At 43.7% G+C, this 19,421-nt stretch overlaps 1 protein-coding gene across 2 annotated transcripts in view; it reads right to left on the bottom strand.

The window, feature by feature from the left end:
- The window catches only part of rnf220a (ring finger protein 220a), a 139,492-nt gene extending 127,330 nt beyond the window's left edge, over positions 1–12,162 (bottom strand). The window contains exon 1 of one of the 2 annotated variants that reach the window (XM_026374346.2): positions 11,954–12,162. The gene's annotated coding sequence lies outside the window, so the exon portion shown is untranslated. The remainder of the gene's footprint in view (positions 1–11,953) is intronic. The other variant, XM_026374347.2, reaches the window with a different exon arrangement.
- Positions 12,163–19,421: the final 7,259 nt, after the last annotated feature.

A 19,421-nucleotide genomic window follows, 5' to 3' on the forward strand; every position in this document is an offset into this window, starting at 1 on the left:
TCACCAGTGTCAGGATTAAGAAAAACAACTTGAAACCAGTGTGTTCTTGTACTATACTTGTTCTCATACAAGCTGCAAGACCAGAAAGTGCATTGTTACCCCCTGTCAAGCCCATTTAGATTTGTGCCTTTTTCATTTTGGTCAGCCCTGAAAAAAAAATCCTGTTTTGCCTACATAAGTGCTTGAAATCTGCCCTTTAATATCTGTAATACTATAACACCCTTTCAAATTTATCTTAGAACTCCTCATCTTTTCCTAATGTTAGGTACTTTGAAAGACAAGAGGCAATCTGATTTTTCAGCAAACACAGATCGATGTCTTGTCTTCAATCCGTATGTAGTGGAAAGGAGGGGAGCTGAGTGGAAAATTTTAATAAAGGAGCCGCTGGAAGCCAAGGCTTGAAGTCAAATCCTTTGGGGACAGAGTGTTCTTAGACGGACACTGTTGCTGAAGCCACAAATTCAGAACCTCTTGGGAAAATGTGTCCTCAAGTTGACACCGCTGATCAAATCCTATAAATCCCTATTCTTTGTCAAGAAGCCAAGAACTATTTCAAACCCTCAAACTTCTCCCCACTCCCCAAAACCCCCGTTTCTTCTACTCTCAAAAAAAAAAAAGCTCCAAACTGTTTCCACATCACATCTTTCCGTCCCAATCCAGCCCTCAACGTCTCATCTCTTTCCAAATGTCCCCTCCTTGTCCTCCATCCTCTTAATCTGTCCATCTCTTCCTCCTCCTCTACCTCGTTCCTCTATCGTCATCTCATCGTCTCATCTGCCTTGCACTATCTCTCCACCCTCCCTCCTTTCCTCCTCCATCTCAAATCTTGGTCTAAGCCGCTTATTCCTACCATCTCCCAGGATCTTATTGGACCAGAACCACTTGTCTTAAGATAAGGACACACACATCCACACTTCACCCACACCCACACATCTGATAAGAGGCTATGTGGCTCAGTGTTTAGCTTCACACCCAACTCGGTGGGGCGAACACACTCTTGCAGGCTATGCTAACCTCTCCGCTATCTCTCTATCTAACCACTTTTAATTCCCCAGTTTTTACTATCTGTCCCCCTCTTCTTTTTTACATCTCTTCCTGCCAGTATCTTCTCCTCTCGTCCCTCCATCTCCCTCCTTTCCCCATTTCTGCATCCCTCTTCTCCCTTGGGTGATTCAGATGGGTGATATCATATCAGACCTCTCCATCTGCCATCCACGAGCCAGAGGAAATCTGACTGAGTGAATAAATTAGCCGTACTTGACCTCGCGACCCCCCAGCATCCGTGGCAACAGACTACAATCTTCTCTCATGGGGATTAGATAGGAGTACGTGATTGGTCGGTCTGAGGAACACAGTGAGGCTACCGATGAAATGACAAAATAACATTTTAGAGATTTTTATCCCCAAAGGGCAATTTGAAGGTGGCTGGTTTGTTAAGCAGCCAATATGTTAAGATTCAGGGTAGGTAAAGACACACTTGTAGTACATGAGTGATTGTGGGATTTTGTGCATCACTCAGGATAAATAAATCTGATAGCTTACTGAATGCAAATAGGTTCTCATTAGCAATTTTACCATATTTGATTGAATCCGATAAAATATATAAGGTATCTTTTACTACAGAAAACCATATTCCTGGTTTTACCATCATAAAAGTCACCGTTGCCATCAAAAATCAACAACGATGCAACTTAAAAAGGTCAAACACTAAGTCATGCGCACACATACATAAACACACAACAAATACAAAAGTCGCACAGTATCAAGTAGCAGCTCGGCCTGCTCTAGACAAGCTTCAAAGCTGCGTAGACTTGCAGCCAACATCAAAGGAGAAACTCCCTGGGAAATGAAAGGAGAAAATCTTTTATAGCTATCAGCTGTCCACAACACTCATTCAAATCAATTTCCAAACCTGATCTCAGCTTTGGCACACTCCTCCACCTCGTCCACAAAAATACACACACACACACACACACACACACCGAGAACTGCCATGAGAAAGGAGAGAGGAGAGGGCCCAGAGACACAGAGAGATGGGGAGATGTGAGATGTTTTACATTACCGCAAATGTACAGTAGACTGGGGTGGATTGTTGAGAATGACTCACGCTAACGCGCCTCTGGTCTGGACAGATGCCACAGAGTCACATTACACGCCTCTCCTCCTCCTCCTCTGCCACCTCCACCTCCTCTTGTCACCCTCTCTTCCCACCTATCGCAATCCATCCTGGAAATAGCACCTTGAAAAAGTAGCCATAACAAAACTCCGGTCTTTCCATCTTCCTCCCCTCCCTTTGTCTATCAGTTTACTCCGTCTCTTTCTCTCCCTCTCTGTGTCTTTCTCACTTTCTCCCGGCTGGCGTCCTCTCTTCGCTCGCGCTGTATATCAGATCACACTTTCTCCTGTATAACCTCTAAAGTAGGAGTGTGTCTGAGGTGTTGATAGGGAGGTAATACACTGATAAGTACCGGGATATTTCAATTTTATTATCATTACCCAGCAGACCAACGGGCGGTGAGCGAAGGGCCACCAACTTCAAGCAGCCAATCCAATAAGAAGACGCTTGATATTCCCTTACTGGCTGCGAGAGGAGAGGAGAGGAGAGGAAAAAACAGGCCAACGGGCCAATGTCTCTCTCCTTCTCTCGAAACAAGGAGGGAACGGGAGAGGGTGTGATATCAGAGCAAAAGGTTCTCATCTCAACTCCCTGGGTGACTGACACAAGCTGGTTGCCTTCTGGCCTGGTGATCTCAAGTGCACATATGCGAACACACACACACACACACACACACACACACACACACGCACACACTAACACACGCCAGCGTGACGAGACCTCTAGCAGAAAGCCTTGGTAGAGGCCTTTCGCCTGTCTGCCCTCGCTTCTGTATCCATGCTTGATCACATTAAAAATATTATTCTTCAGTGTGTAATTTGCAATCTGTCCTGACTATCCCGGTGATATTGCACTAATAGATGTGTCACAAAGCTGCTAAAAGTCAGTGATGGTTTTCACCTTATCTCTAAAACAACAGTCATAATTCCAGATGACATACACCTTTGCACATCATCAATCTACAAGCGCAATTACAGCTCACACATGCGCACACTGTCAGTCAGTGCCACTTACAATCCCATTTGCCACTGAGGGATCCCACCCACACATTGTCTGACACCGGCTATATGCATTTTATAATAGAAAATGTCACAGGGGAACATTTACCACGCTGTCATAATTTGATTACACTGTGCAAGAATGATACAGCTGTCGGTGTGATATTAAATACAAACAGCGAGGAAGGCTTTTCACGTCAAATCTGCACTTTAAGTGACAATGTTGTACCAGTCGGTGAAATTGTGGTGTCAACAGCAATGTGCTTTAACATCATTCTGAAGGGAAATTGCACTCAGGGAATATGAGCTACTGAGAGGAAGGTAGAAGACTCATAAATTCAGTGTAAAATAATTTGTAACAGTGGTCATGAAGATTATTATTGTTATGTAAATGTAAGAGTGGGAAGCTATTTGCTTGCAGGGCCACACAAAAAAACTAAATTTCAGGGGTTAGAGACATTTTTGATGGTGGCATTATTGATGCAAGACATCACCTTAAATCTTCACTGATATGATTCATGATGGTTTTTCAAAATAAGGTTATTAGAATAGAAGATGTTTTCATTCTGCTGTCTTTGTCACTTGGATGCTACAACGTGTTTTTAGCCAGAACTGAAGGAAAGAAACAGAAGCAGCTCTGGGTGACACTATCAGAAAACAAAAACTAAAAATGGGATCCAAATAACTACACCGCCGACAAAGGGAACTGGTCTTATTGAAGCTCCGCATTTTATTGACTGGTAGGAATACTTTTTTTTTTTTTTTGCACGGCTGCTTTGAACGTGCAGCGTTTTTGCTGTTCCGTCACGATGCCCGAAACTTGTCAGATCCGAGTTCTGCAGTGAGTCTGCTGAGTTTTGGAGAGGAACGACAGAGAATCCAATTGTTGTTATAAAAATGTCTCGTCAACTGTGACTGGTTTGTGTGTGTGTGTGTGTGTGTCGGGAGGCTGTCGGGGAGCAAAGCAGCTGTTTTTTTTTGTTTTGTTTTTTTTGTGTCTAATGGAGACAGAGAGCCATTGGCCTGTCTCAATGTGTGTACATGTGTGGTCTTTGTCCACAGGTATATTTAAAGATTGTTGACAGGCGTGAAAGTGCCACTCTTACATTTTAGTACAAGACAGTCCAAGCTATGTCATTCAAGCCATCTCTCAAGTCCTTACACACACATACTACATCACATATGTGCAGACAAGGTATTATTTTACAGTGCAACACATCCAGTAGAGTTCACATTTTAACATCATGCACCTTGACACAAACCTGCTGAGCATGTAAAACGACCAAGAGCTAAGCTTTCATAACTAAATCTGCAGTAATCTAAAAGTATGTAGCAGGGAAGAGAAATTCAAACCCTCCTCGGATCAAAATGTAGCAACTATAGGTGCCACAAAGAAGACACTGAGAAAGCAAACTGTCTGTCTTTCTGTACAGTTTGTGTGTGTGTGTGTGTGTGTGTGTGTGTGTGTGTGTGTGTGTGTGTGTGTGTGTGTGTGTGTGTGTGTGTGTGTGTGCTGACCTGCAGACAAGTCCACTCTGTATTCCAGACAGACTGCTGTGTTTGTGCTTGTGTGAGAGTAGGTGTGCGTCTGCGAGTGTTTGCTGATGTCCGAAGCAACAGTCGATACTATTGAAATCTACTCATTCATGTCTGGCCATGAGGCAAAGCTCAAATGTCCTTGTGAATAAGAATCACGCCCATTTATCTCCTCTCCTTCTTGTTCTCGCTCATATTATTTGTCCTTGTCTTTTCTTTAAGCTGTAAAACTCTCATTTTGTTTCCAAAGGTCTTTCAAATATTCACCCCCATGTTTCTTTCCTATTTTCAATTGTCCTATTTCATATATGAAATCTGTAACCAGGTTACTCACTGCAACCAGCTGCTGCAGTTAACGGGAGACATATGCATCAGCGGTGGTGGGGACAAATATTACAGTGAGATTTAATAACAGACAGACACACACATCATCCTGACAGTGGGAAATATTCAACATCAAAATCAATAAGGATTTGGATGAACTTTGTGCCGCAGTTCACTAATACATGTTATTATATATGTTAAGATTTTAAGTCATTTGTGTGATTTTCCAAATGTTTGAGTGCACAAAAGCAAGAAGAGGGACAATATTTTTAATCGTCTCCCTTTTCTTAAACCCTCTCATGAAATACTCCAAGAGGATTTACTTCTCAAATAAGCCTTTGTGATTTCGGCGGCAGAGTCATGGCCGGCGGACAAAAATCATTCTGGAAGTCGGCCCTGACCTGTGGCAGGGATTTCTATTCATGGCAGCACCGGTTCAGCGGGGCCAGCTAATTCCTGGTACCAGACAAGGCTAAATGGGAAAAGCATACCATTCCATTACTCATAGATTAGTAACCCCAAAGTGTATTTCTGGACAATTGGTACATCTGTGCATGACTGTTTTCTTTCTTGCTTCCCTGAACTGATGCTCTGAACTTGGATACACATCCTTTTATAGGTCTCCTGCTCTCAGGTGCAGTAACAGTCCAGACCAGACTAGACTAGTACAGCTTTGTAAAGCAAAAGCATTTTGAAAGGTGAACGTGATAACAAAAAGTAATGATTCATGTTTCCAAAAGCAGGAGAAATTCAATTGGAAATTAGTCTTAAGTTGCTTAATATCTAACAGTAAACACTATTAAGAAAAAATTCCCCCCCTTTAATGTTTTTCTGAGCTTGATTTACGTTGCAGCTGATACTGCGGCTGTGCCTGGCGCTGCGACAGTGAGCTTAACGGAAGCCAGAAAAGACTTTCATCCAAAAGCTGACAATCTGCTCTCATGCCTCATATTTATCCTTTTCTGTAAAAGTCATAATGGTTTTTTATCTTCTGGTTTCTTTTTTCAGGGACGTGACAGATGACTCCGGCGTCTCCTTGCTGACCGACAGGTGACAAAATCTCGCCTTCTGTCCTGCAGGGACTGTGACTGAGTGTGTGTGTGTGTGGCACCAGTCGCCCTGCTATGACTCTTTATTGCTGTGCTGTGCCGATGTGTACAACAGCAGCAACTAATCTAGCTGGCTGGCAGGCAGACAGGCGGCTGGTTGGCCGGTTTGTACTACAGGCTGCAGGCAAGTGGCAAGCCAATTAGTTCAAGTTTAACAAGGAAAAACTGTTGCCAGGTACACTGCTCTCACTCACAGATGTTGCTGCAGTATTGCGGAGTTAATAATGACGATGTGAACAAAAGGGAATTCTTGTGTTGAACAATCTGCATGGAGGTCAAAGGTCAGAGTCAGATAGAGAGCAGCAGAGCTAGGGCTGCTGGGATAACAGAGGACGGTTTCAGGCACGTACGCTTCAAGCAGCAAAACCAAATCTTTGACTTATCACCAGCTGCCAAGCGTGTAATGTGAATATCAACCTGCTTATGTGTGGACATGCAGATGCATAAACGTGTGTGTGTGCTCCTGCAGGTGTGTGTGTGTGTATGTATGCACTGGTTGTTCAGATCAGCCTCCCTGTATCACTCTCCTCTGCCTTGATGCCCGGCTGGCTGCACAGGGAAAAATGATAAGTAGGCTACACAAATACTGCCCGTTTACAATCGATGGACGCAAATGCACCAACAGTGTCTTCTAGGGAGGTGTGTGAAGGGGCTAGGGAGCCGGTTCACGGTGTAATTGACGAATGAGGAGGTGGGGGGGGGAGAAACCTGAGAGAGATATGATGTGGCTGGTGAAGGAGGGAGGCCAAAGGAGGAGGTGGAGGGATATAGACATGCAGAGAAAGAGACACGGAGCAATATGGAGAATAGAAAGTATCTGACATCCGACACAACCGCCCAACCCCCCCAGCCACCCCCCCATTAGGCTAATTCTTTGACTTTCTCTTGTTGCCGATAGCATCTCCAAGTGATATTTCCCCATGTAACGGCATTACTGGTGGCTGCCTTCTCCAATGCAATCAAACCATTAAACACAGCGCTGCTTCCCCTCCATGGAGTGATTTCCTTCCAATAGAAAACGACTGGACACAAACTACTCCCCTTTCCTGCCATCAATAAAGGGAATAATTGGCTCTGAATTTCATATTTGCAGGAGGAGGATAAACTTCAGGGTTCTAAGTCAGTTTGTTACTAATAATAATGTCATTAACAAGCATTTCTGTATAATTGCATGAAGGTGACAACAGGGTAGTGTGCTTAATATGAGTTCAAACTGCTTCTATAGCCTTCACTCAAATTTCAATGACCATCATTTAGCAAACAATTAAAAGAAAACAGCTCAAATGGTCTATTTGCCCCAAAACACACAACCAGTAATGAGCAAAATGCACTCATAATTATAGGCATGCTGCATGAAAGGCTGCAGAATAAAAACTTTTCATTGCAGTTCAAACTGTATATTAGACAAATCCATCAATTTAGCTCCACTACACAATCTGCGTTGCGGACAGGCTGCAATTTCCAGTGAGGGGGAAAAAAAAGAAAACATTTGTTTGCTCTGATAAGAGAGACAGGCCTCCGATATCCAGCCATTAAATGATTGAATCCGGCTCCTCGCACTTAATTATGGTGATTATAACAGCGATAACAAGACAACAATGACACGAAGTTTTTAAGATGCAAGCCGCGCCGGGCGCGTTTTCTCTCCGAGGGAGCTGCGCTCTCGCGTCTGCGTGTTCAAACACTTGTTATTTACCGGCGACGCGTTTATTTCAATTACCGCCTGCATGTCAAATTAGCTCTCATATGTAGCGTTTATTAGCACAACAAAATCATAAAACACGCTCCCAGAGAGGAGGATGAGGACGGGGGGGGGGAGGGATGAAGGGAGTGTGTGTGTGTGTGTGTGTGCGTACTGGAGGGGGGGAGTGAAGAAGTGGAGAAGGAGTTAGTTCTGCTTTTAATAAAGAATGAGGAATTAGTGCATATTGATAGGACTTAATAGACCGAGGGGGGTCATCAAACTAGTCGCGACTGAGCGATCCACGGTTAATTTACTATCAGTGTCATGGTATGGGGGGGAGACAGAGGAGAGAGTGGGGGGCGAAAGAGGGGGCGACGACGAGATGTGAACACGCGCGTCATTACGCGATAATATTCCCAAATATGACACGGAAGCTTTTTGAGCGAGGACCAGGTTCAATATATGTTTTTATTCCAGTGTTTCTACCCAAACAGAGAATTAAAAAAAAAAGGTTGAACTAGTGCAACAAAGTGAAGTCGCTTCTTCTCTTTTTTTTAAATGTAGGACATGTTCATATTCAGCCGGAGAGAAGAGGCGTTGATTAAAAGTTGGAGAGCAGCATAAATCCATCACTGCATTCAGAGAAGTCACTAATAAAAGCAGCGTCATGTGATGGATCATGATGCTAAAGCTGCTTAATGATCATCGACGACGCATTCCAAATGAAAATGAACTGGTTTCCTGATAATTAGGCAGGTGGGAGGATTTTTCTTTTTCTTTTTATTCATTTAATTTGTTATTTTTATTTTATTTTATTTTATTTTTTTAACGTGGCGCATCTTCGGAACCAAATGAAAATCAACCTCTCGCCCCCCGCGGCCATCGATCCCGGACAGAGGTTTGAAATGGACATTAATTTTAGTTCACTTGTCGCTGCGTAAAGGCGCAGAGCAAGAGAGATCAATGGCGGGCAATAACATCTGACTGCTGATGGGGGGTGGGGGGGGGGGGGGGGGTGAAAACGCTGACAAATAAATCATCTTTTGCTACTTTTCCTCCAAGCTCGACACTTGCCCACTCATTTACGCCTACTGACTGCTGATCCTCTGGGAAGGGTGGAAAGAGAGAGACAGGGAGGACGAGGCCTACTGAAATAAATAACACCAATAATTAGACGGTGGATAATTAGAGATTTTCTGTTTCAAATCGAGGATGTTAGTTCGACTTTGCCGAGGCCAAAATATGTAGAATCCCTCCGACTGCAGTTTAAAGATCTGTGCTTGATTCATAAAAATAATTTCTTGTGTCTTATAAATAGGAAACATCATGTGTGATTTATTTCTCATCTGTCATCTCAAAGCTCCGGGCGCATTCTCTTGATTTAAGCCAACCTGCATTAACGCCATATTTAATATATATAAAACCAACCAAATAAAGTTGCAAACAACAACAACGCGTACATAAAACTATCAGTCGTTATGCAGAGTTTATCTTTATCAACGTGGCCTGAACATCAGGAGAAACAGAAACTGAAGCGGAAAATAAAATGATGCAGAAACTGACACAATGATACCAAAAATGTAAAAAATATTTAAAAGAAAAAAAAGTCATAAATGCAGCTTTAATTAAATCCTGCATCAAAAAATCCTTTTAGATCAATCGGGATCATTTAAACACACACTGTCAACCTTGAATATAAAACAATGGAACTGAAATCAATGTGGTGAACCAGATATATCACTGAAGTATTTCATTTAATTAAACAGATAGGGGCTGTATGTAAATAATGCAAATATAAAAAGTTATAAAAAAAAAAAGAGAATGGGCCGAAAAAATACTGAGAATTAAAAGAATAAAACAGCTCAAACGCCTTGTTGTTTTCCTTTTTTTCTTTTTTTGTTTTTAATTAATTTGTTTGTTAGGAAATGCACTTTTTATCCACACCGGAAACAGACTCGGCTGCAAAGCATCCAGCATCTCTGCGATGTCTCGTTTGTTTGTGTGCTGAAAATAATATTTGTTCCTGTAAAACCTCTCTTCTGTCTTAATTTCCCTCGTTCCCAAGATAATTATTGCGCGCTAATATGTTTGCTTGGAAAATGAACAGGCTCGGCTGGTCGTTAGAAGTCAGGGCTGCTTGATCTGACAATCAATAAAATCTATTTGAAGGGATTCATCACGGTGAGGTCTCTGGACCTGGAGTTTCTTCTGCTTCTTTTCTTTTTTTTTTTTTTGAGGAACTATAATTCAATCTTCACAGCGCGGCGAGTTCAATGACCCGCCTCGGGCGCACCTTGGCTCCAAAAGTGCGTTTTTACGCGCTATTTATTGCTGCCACTGAGAGAGGGCTTGGAAATGGCTCTGCTGGATTTTTCCCACACTGCTAATTGTTGGTGAATTATTCCTTCCAAAGTGGAAACTCTTAAGTTGTGAGTAAAAAACGAAAAAATCTAAATAAAAACAAAGTCAGCCACTCATCTCTTTATAATCTAAACAAACTTTAAGTTGTTAAACAAAAAGAAATAAAAGCAAAGTGTTTCTTCCCATGTCTACAATATACAGAACACGAAGAGTGACAACACGAATAATGAGAATAAAATAGCTGAAACTGATATAAAAGCGCCGAGCTGTTTGTTAAAATGCTCAAAAATAAACCTGACTTTTGTTAAACCCACTATTCCGTATTCCTTATTCCCAATAATGAATTTAAACTGACAGCTGGATCCGGTAGAACCGACAAAGCAGCAACGGGACCTGGCGCTCGGCGGTAACCGACTTTGGCTCACTGTGGTCGGCCACGAAGCTGGAAGGCCCCCGGGACTTCCTCTGTCTGGGCGCTGCTTATTTAGGGGGAGGATGTAAATTACAGTGGCTCCATAGTTAACAGGTGTTTCCCAACTGTGTGTGTGTGTGTGTGTGTGTGTGTGTGTGTGTGGGCAGGAGTGGGTATTTGAGTGCGTGCCTGTGTGCGCGCGCGCGCGCACGCTCCGCAGCAAGTCGTCTTTTTCACATCCAAACCTTCTGCTTCTCTTTAAAAGAAGCTGAGAATAATTGGATGTACATATTTGAGAGGACACCCTCGCTGACAGGGGCTCAGAGTTTCCTTTAAATTAAAAAAAAAAAATACTTGATACTAGATTTTCTTGCTCATGATTTAGTTTCACTGGTGCAGTTGAATTAAATCGTCGCTGAGGTTGAATTAAATTCAAAATCAGACTAAAACTCAAGTTCGTTTGTTCAGATATTTTTTTGCATTATTAGAATATTGTTCTGTGTATTTACAATATAGTGCAGGAGTCTTTCAAACGTTTCCATGTGTGTTATATGATGCATTAAAATCATCCTCATCAGAGGCTTTATTGGAGCCAAACTAACGGGGTCTACATGCGGCACTTTACGCCGCACGCCCTCGTCGTTATGTGCGCTTTAGTGCTCCAGAGCAACTGTAACTTTCACTTGATGCCACCGGCACACTCGTTCAGTGAGCTGTGATTCCCGCTGTCTTCAGGTGAAGTGCCCCACATTATACTTAAAAATAAATCTATTGACAAGCAGGCCTGAGGACCCACGTTCACCGCGGAGCGTAATCGTGGGAAAATGTCTCCAGAGCGCTGCAAGAATAATAATGATCACATTTACTCTGACTGATTCTGTGAATGTATTCTAATTGTTTCAGCGGGAAGCTTGAGAGTAATTCAAAAAGATCTAATTACCAGCTGTGGGAAGGACACAACCAGCCCTCCTCAGAGGCAGCGGTGAAATCAACATTCGGAGTTCGGAAAAGTTGAAACGGCTCAGTGGTTGTGCTGGAGCACACTCACTGTAATGTGTGCATAATGTCACCGACACACGCAACTGCTAAAACAACTCGAAGTGTTTTCCCAAGAAAGCCCCCTTTTCTCTTGTTTGGGCACATCTCACGCTCGTTACGCGCGCACGCGTAAATGTCCGTGTCCAAAAAACTGAGACAGAGCAGATCCGAGCCGCGACTTTTAAAATTAAATAAACATATGTTTATTTTTTAGTTTTTCTCACGCGTGGGAAACACCAGCGCGCAGCTTCACGGTGTTCCAGAAAGTTTCACTGAAGCGACTCGAAATCCGCTTTTCCAAAGCAGAGAGGACGCGAGAAAAGCGGCTTCAAACCCAACAACAACAATAAAAAAAAGACAGTCGGCGTAACTCACCTCGCCGTGGCAGAATCCGCTTCCTCTGTAGATGACTCCTCGGATCCCGGCTTCTGTTTTTTTTTTTTTTTTTATCCTCACAACAAACCGAAAACTTTTCTGCAGAGTGGGGATATCAGTAGCAGCGGCCCTTCTGGCTCTTGCGCAGCAGCACCGGAGATACCGGGAGGCGCTTTGGGGAAGCAAAAAGTAGTTAACACCTCCCTGTTAGGTTGCCAGAGCGCAGCCAGGGAGGAGGACAGAGAGAGAGCGAGCGAGAGAGAGAGAGAGAGAGAGAGAGAGAGGGAGAGAGAGAGGGAGAGAGGCTGACTTTCCACAGACACAGTGTAAAATGGGTATCAGGAGCGCAAATCGCGCGTGAAGCCCCTCCGCTGAAACACCGAGAGGGATGATCAGTGAGAGCAGAGAGGACTGAAGCCGGTGGAGGCAGCGCAGGATCGCAGAGACGGTGGCAGGCAGTGGTGGCGGCGTGAGGGGAAGGGTGGTGGCGGCGGTGTGTGTGTGTGTGTGTGGGGCGCGGGAGGCGGCGGCGGGGAGGGGGGGGGGGGTGTTGTGTAGGGGCTCTCACACTGTTCAATAGCGACGTGTGTGAGGCTGGAGCTGAGGGCTGCGCGAGGCTGAGCGGTGAGTGGAGGGGGTGGAGGAGGAGGAGGAAAAGGAGAGGGGTGGTGGTGGGGGGGGGGGGGAGTCCAGGGTCCAGAGCGCTCCGAGGTGCAGTGCTGCCGCGCAGCGCTCGGCTCGCTCCACGACTGTGGAGTGACACACAGCTCTCCGGCTGCTTCTGTTTTTTTTGTTTTTGTTTTTTTTTTGTTGTTTTTTTAAACACAAAAAACGCGTTTATTCAGTGATCAGCAGCTCTCAGTTTCATTCGGGAGCTGTTTTTGTTCTCTGAGGCCGTCAGAGTGGTCAGAGCGCCGCTCTCACACAGGGGACCGGTGCCATGAAAACCATCCGGACCAGTGACTCTCCTCACTTGTCAGACATCAGGGAGCAGGACCCTGTTTGTACGTGTCCTTCGTCTCTTCTTCTTCTTCTTCTTCTTCTTCTTCTGCCACGACAAACCCAACTTTACCAAGAAAGAAACAAACAAATACAAATAACAACAAAAAGCTCCTTCTTATGAGAATAAGGATAATTCACACAGAACCAGGAGGGTGATCTAACTCAAATGTCGTCTTTGGGTTACTTGGAGTGCATTGGTCCGTGCGGACACTGTTTCTAAACACACCCCCCCCCCCCCCCCCCCCCCCCCCCCACACACACACACACACACACACTTTTTTCTGCCTCTGTCTGCCGTTTCGTTCCCCTGGGTGATTTCCACTGCGCTTTGTGCGCAAAGTGAATGAATTACCCCCCCTCCTCTCTCTCTCTCTCTCTCTCTCTCTCTCTCTCTCTTTCACCCGTTGGAGAGACTGCTGCTTTCCATAAAGCCAATGAAGTCCACCTCTTAACAAAAAGAGGTGGACTGCTAGACACTCTTATAAAGTGCGCACTAGAGACTGAAGTTAGTGAGACGGAGTGAAGTTCACTAAACCCGCGCGGCCGCGCTGCAAAGCCGAGTAACCACAACCTCCAGAGCACTGACAAATACACGATGTGCGTCAGATACACAGCAGCTCAGGAAACACTGGCTTCACCAGGACCAGGATCACTTTTTACAGGAGTGACTCCCCAAACAGTTAAATGAATAAACGTTAAAATGTTTATTTGTGCGCCTTGATTCTCTCCGTTGCGACTTTTGCAGTGATAGAGCACTGACAGTTCACTGAATCAGAGTCAGAGTGAAATCATGACAGAAATAACGCTGCGCAGCTGATTTAAGGAGCAACATCCTCAGAGTGCTTGTGACTCCTGACAACAGCAGACCTGTGGCTGAAAAAAAAAGGCGACATCATCTGAGCATCACAAAAAAACAAAACTAAAACAAACAAACCAAAAAAAAAAAAAAAAGTGTGAGGGGGGGGGAGAAGGTGCCTCGCGCTCCCCGGCTCCCTCTCCACTACACCCCCCCTGCTGGTCACATGAGGAACAGCTCGAAGAGCTTCACACCAACTTTTCTGTCTCTCTTTAAGTCAGTAAGTGTATAAAACGAGTTATGCTGCTGCAGTTGAACAATCCACGTTGATAGTGATATAATATCCTCTTATGCACACACACACTGTGTCTATGTTAGATTCAAGTCAGAACAGTCAAGTCTATCCACACACACACACACACACACACACAACCTTCCTTTTTCTTTTTCCTTTTACTTACAGTACACGCACATTTAGTCCTAACAGGGTGTGAAGGTTTTCCAATTGGAACTCGCACTTTGATCTGGTTTCACGCTTTAATATACCAATGTTTAGGTAACAATAGCGTGGGAAAAGTGAAGAGGCTCGTGTGTGTGTGTGTGTGTGTGTGTGTGTGTGTGTGCACTGGGTGGTCTCCATACACATAAGGGGCAGCGGCAGCAGTAGCAGTGCCATTAGTGGTTTGTTGTCTTGCTAATAGGCTCAGTTTGGAGTCAATGGGCTGACTGAGGAAGAGGACCATCCATGTATTAGATCCCTCTCCATTCAAAGTCTAATACCACCCTTTAGTCCAACCCCCCTGATGTTTTTAAATGCTGCCTCTGTGTGTATTGACCAAGAAGCACTTTGATAGCACCTGTTTCACTGCTGAGGCATCCGCGGTGCTTCTTGCCCCCTCTCTAGAGCAAAGCCATTTCCCTTGCAGATATTGTACCACAGGCGGAAAGGACACTTAAAACCTCTTTAAAGGTGTGTGACACATACAGACTTGCTAAAGGACGGATTCTCCCACACAGCAGTTTTTTTTTGTTTGTCTATGATGGTATGCAGACAGATTTGGTTTTACTAGCCTGTGTTTTTAGGTAAATGGCACTTAAACATATTTAAATCATGACCAACTGTTTCCAGTCTCTGGATAATTTACAGATCTCAGTGTTACCAGCTGTGGCAACGTTTGATAGCATGTTCTGTGGATTATGCAAAGTAATGTTTTTCACAGTGGACTAAGTGTGGTGAAGAACACAGCCCTCTTAGACTATACCCACCGTGTTTCTGCATGTACCACCATCCAACACAGATACTGTAGGTGGGGACAACAGGTAATTAGACATGGCAGGTATCTTCAGCCAAATAATCTACATAGTACCTTCAGACTCCGGTACACCTGAAGCTCCAACTTAGGCGAAGATAACCCCTGTTTAGGTCTGGATAGACAGTCAAAACAGAGAGAGGAAGGTGGAGTTACAGATCTACTTGGCTTAAAGTAGACATGGTCTGAATGTAGACATCATTCTCGCAACAACGTGGGGATGTCGGGACACGACAGCATCGGGACCAACCAGCAGAAAAGAGTTTCCAGACTGCAACATTACATGATCCAGCAAGCGGCCGTGTCTCAGTTTTATAAAGAGCTGAGCAGTGTCATGAATCTAGTGATGATTTCCTACAGATACCTGAAACAACAGTCCCCAAATTAAGATGCTTTACTGCACCAACATGCACCTGTGTCCTCCACAATCAAAGTCAAACATTTGAACATGTCACACTGAGTCACCAACGTGTCCCTTGTCCACAAAAGATGGAGAAATTCCTTCATGGACATTGGACGTATGTTCTTTAACGTATACATAAAACAATACTATCAAGTCCAATCCTAGAAGTCCAGATCAATAAAGATATAAATAGTTAAACAAACCTATAGGTCTGAACATACATCTAAATCAAAGGTGATGTACACCAGGTTATCTTGTAAGGGAAGATCTCTGAGTCACCAGTCCTGCTGAGTCCCATTCTACAAATGAGGATTTTTTTTTTAAAGAAAGACAATGATTAGAATACACAGCATCTTTATGTATGCTACCAGTTTTAAAAAGAATTTTCACTCTCAGCCAGAACACGCCTCTCTGACGACGTGACGTGGCGTGGCGTCACCGCCGCGTGTGAGCAGACGCAGGTTTACATCAAGCTCCTTCTGTTTCCAGCAGATTTCTGGGCATCCACCTGAACTGAGTCACATCCTGCTGTTATGAAACCTCTGACATCTCTTCTGAAGCGACAGCGTGATAATGAAAAGTCGAGCTGACAGCAGAGGGCCGGGGCTGCCCTGGTTGCAGCCTGCTTTCACCTCTTCTTGGCCGCATTTATCCTGAAACCGTGTTACACGTCTTCCTCCGAACTCTAAAATAAGAAGGTTGGATTGAGGCTGTGTGAAGCTGCGGGTTCCTGTTTTGTTTATGCTGCCCGTTGGGCTGGCTGTTGGGCATCCTTGGTGGAAAATGGCGGGGAAAAAAAGGTGCTGCAGTGAAGACATTTTCAGCCAAACCTTTTGTCTATTTTATGGTTTGAACTTGTAATCCTTTGATATTTTAAGGCAGCTCATACTTGACCTCCTCTGCCACCCAGTGACTTAAGCAATACCGTGTAAGGTCCTTTACACCACATGGGACTTAATTCCTTAAACAAACCATGTTTGAGTGTGATTTACAGCTAATCTGGACAGGCGGCGGTCATTTCTATCTTTCCTTTAATAATTTACGATTGGTGTAATTTATAGCACCGGCTCCCCAGCCGTGCATGCCGCCGAATCCATATGTCTGTAATATAATGAGATTTTAGCGCAGCAAGATTATAAATTATGGTGTGATTTGTTCTCTTGCTGTTTTGTCAGGGCATAGCCTTTGAGGGTGTGTGTGTGTGTGTGTGTAGCTTGGGGACATGGCTGGCATTTGGCTGCCACGACGCTCTAATTGCTGACGTACACACAGATAGATGGGACCTGATGGTTGGTGTCGCCACTGGAGGGAGGAGAAGAAAAGAGAAGAGAGAAGGAGGACAGGAAACAAGGCATGGAGGTGCAAAGAGGAGGAGGAGGAGAGCGGATGGCGAGGAGGAGAAAGGGGGAGAGCAATAGCTGGCTGGAGGAGAGGATGGGGAGGAGGAAAGAGAAGCTGGGCAGGAATGGATGGTTAGATAAATGGGGAGACAAGTGAGGAGGAGAGATATTGTCTTGTGGCGGGAGACGCAGCTGCCAGCAGCTACACAGCCAAGCGGTTAACCACACTGAGGGAGACACATTTAGAGAAAAGAAAGCAGAGAGACAGAGAGAGAGAAGGGACAGAGACTGAGCCGCATTCATCTCGTGCTCAAATCCATTGCTCCAGGGAGCTGTTGGAAAATGAAGAATTACATGGCCCTGATCAGATTACATTACAGAACAAGTGATTGCATGCATTTGACTCTCGTACAAAAGAAGAACAAAAAAAAAAAATGCAGGAAGGGAAACATACATGATCTGATTAATTATGCAATTATGTGGTATTTGTTCTGGCTGTGATACATGGGCGACATTCTGAGGGAAGGAAGATGGGTAATTTCATCAATGTTTCACTGCTTGCCATCTAAATGCGCTTTAATATAAATGTTGACTTTGTCCTGGGCATCACTTACAGACTTACTACAGGCTACTTTACACTTAAAACAATTGCAGTTACAATATCCGGTTTGCATGAAGAAAGTGGGAAAACCATAAGATTTGATGGATGAATTAGATGATGTGAAGTTACCAGACGACAAAAGCAAATGTTTGCATTTTAGAATATATAAATATATAATATATATAAATATAATGTTTTAAATTCTTGCTTTTTTTTGTTTCTAATTGTTAACATCAGGGAAAAATGTGGCAAATAAATCATGGTTGAGAAAAAAATCAGTTGGGTTGATTCATGGTTTACACTTGCCCTCTAACGGATGTGTGTGCACACTACTGACATGGGCATTTATCTATTTAAACGACAACAAGCAACAGCAAGAGGTCGAGCCACTTTGCTGTATTTGGCTGAACAACATGAATAAGTGAATAACATCACATAGAATGTTTAACTGCTTCAAAAGAACAATATCAAGAAAGTTGAAATATGCATTAGGGGGCATGAAACAAGTGTCTAGTGCACTTGTCTGGTGCATGAGCACATGGTGCGCTCTCTGTGCAAGGGTGGCCCCCATGATCTGAGTCTAAGTCAGTCAAGTGGTATGTGCCTGGCTTATGATTAGAAATAATTGTACAACGTTCAGCACAAGGAGAACTGACCAAATCTCAGGCTGAAATAATACATAATTATTCATAATATCATTATGAATAATAAAAAACAAGTATTGAATTAAGATGTAACTTTAAGGTGTGTGCTTGGTTTTTCTTACGCTAAGCAAACAATTATATACAAACACAATAACGGACCATGTTATATCGTATGGTTATGGTTTTAAATATAAGTTTACAGACCAGGCTCTGTAGTGTGGGTATGGATCAATTGGAGGGAAAGTGGCTGCTATGAATTGGCCTTAACACCATCTAACTAACGTTCCAAAAGGAGCTTCCCTTTTTGAGTGTGTGTCCCAGTATGATTACCTGATTGAAAATTAATCTAGACCTGTGCCCGCCATTGCAGGTGTACTTACAGTCTATGCTAACCCTTTTGGAATTTTAGGCCATATATACAAATTTTGAGGTGTGAAACATCTGTACTGGACATAATAATACTGTAAAAATCCACGAGTTTAGCTATTGTTACATTACAGATGATACAGTATACATGAAACACACACACACACACACACACACACACACACACACACACACACAAGGAAAAGCTGAAAATGCTGATGCAAAAATATGTGTTGAAATATTGTGTTGGCTTCAAGATCGAGAGCGATCAGCGTGCGCTTCTTCGTTTGTCGCCCCAGTCGCTCCGTCATCTTCAAACATCCACAGGGAGTGACTTGTTATTTGCTCTGAGCTGTCTGCGCGGTTTGGCTTTTTGATTAGAGGGAGACAGAAAGAAAGGGAGAGCGAGACATGAGGAGAGAGCAGAGATAGTGAAAAGAAAGACTGCCTTGAGGCACATGTCAAGCAATGTCACAGATAATCACACATTGTCTTAAAATAGCTTTGAAAATGACAGTGTCTGGGTGGGCTGGGGAGGGCGATGTTGTGGTTTAGGAGGGGGCGTGAGAGAAGCATCAGAGCACATGTACCGTAATTAAAGACCAGATAAGGTTAATTTCTGACAAGTCTCCAGGGGAACATTTATCAAGGGCAACATATAAAAAATGTCTTATCTGTGAAAAAGAAGAGTGGAGCTGGGGGTTACATGAGTATCTAACATACATCTGCTTTGTTTCCTGAAACGGATAAATAAATATAACGGGAGTTACCACGGTGACAGAAAGCGAATGAGTCATTTCTTCAGTCTGTCAAGTAAAGACAGCGAATGAGGCCTCCTTGTATCATCATCTACCAAGTAAAACCATCATAGTCCAAGTGCTCTCCACGTTACTTCACCAAAACTGTACTCGCTTCTGCTGTCTGGGACATTACATGATCATTTTACTCTGCTCTGTCTATGTTGCTGACGTTGTTGTTAGGTATGATAAAGTAATTATTGCTGGAG

This window comes from Anabas testudineus, chromosome 17 (genome assembly GCF_900324465.2).
Source record: "Anabas testudineus chromosome 17, fAnaTes1.2, whole genome shotgun sequence".
Classification (NCBI taxonomy): Eukaryota; Metazoa; Chordata; class Actinopteri; order Anabantiformes; family Anabantidae; genus Anabas; species Anabas testudineus.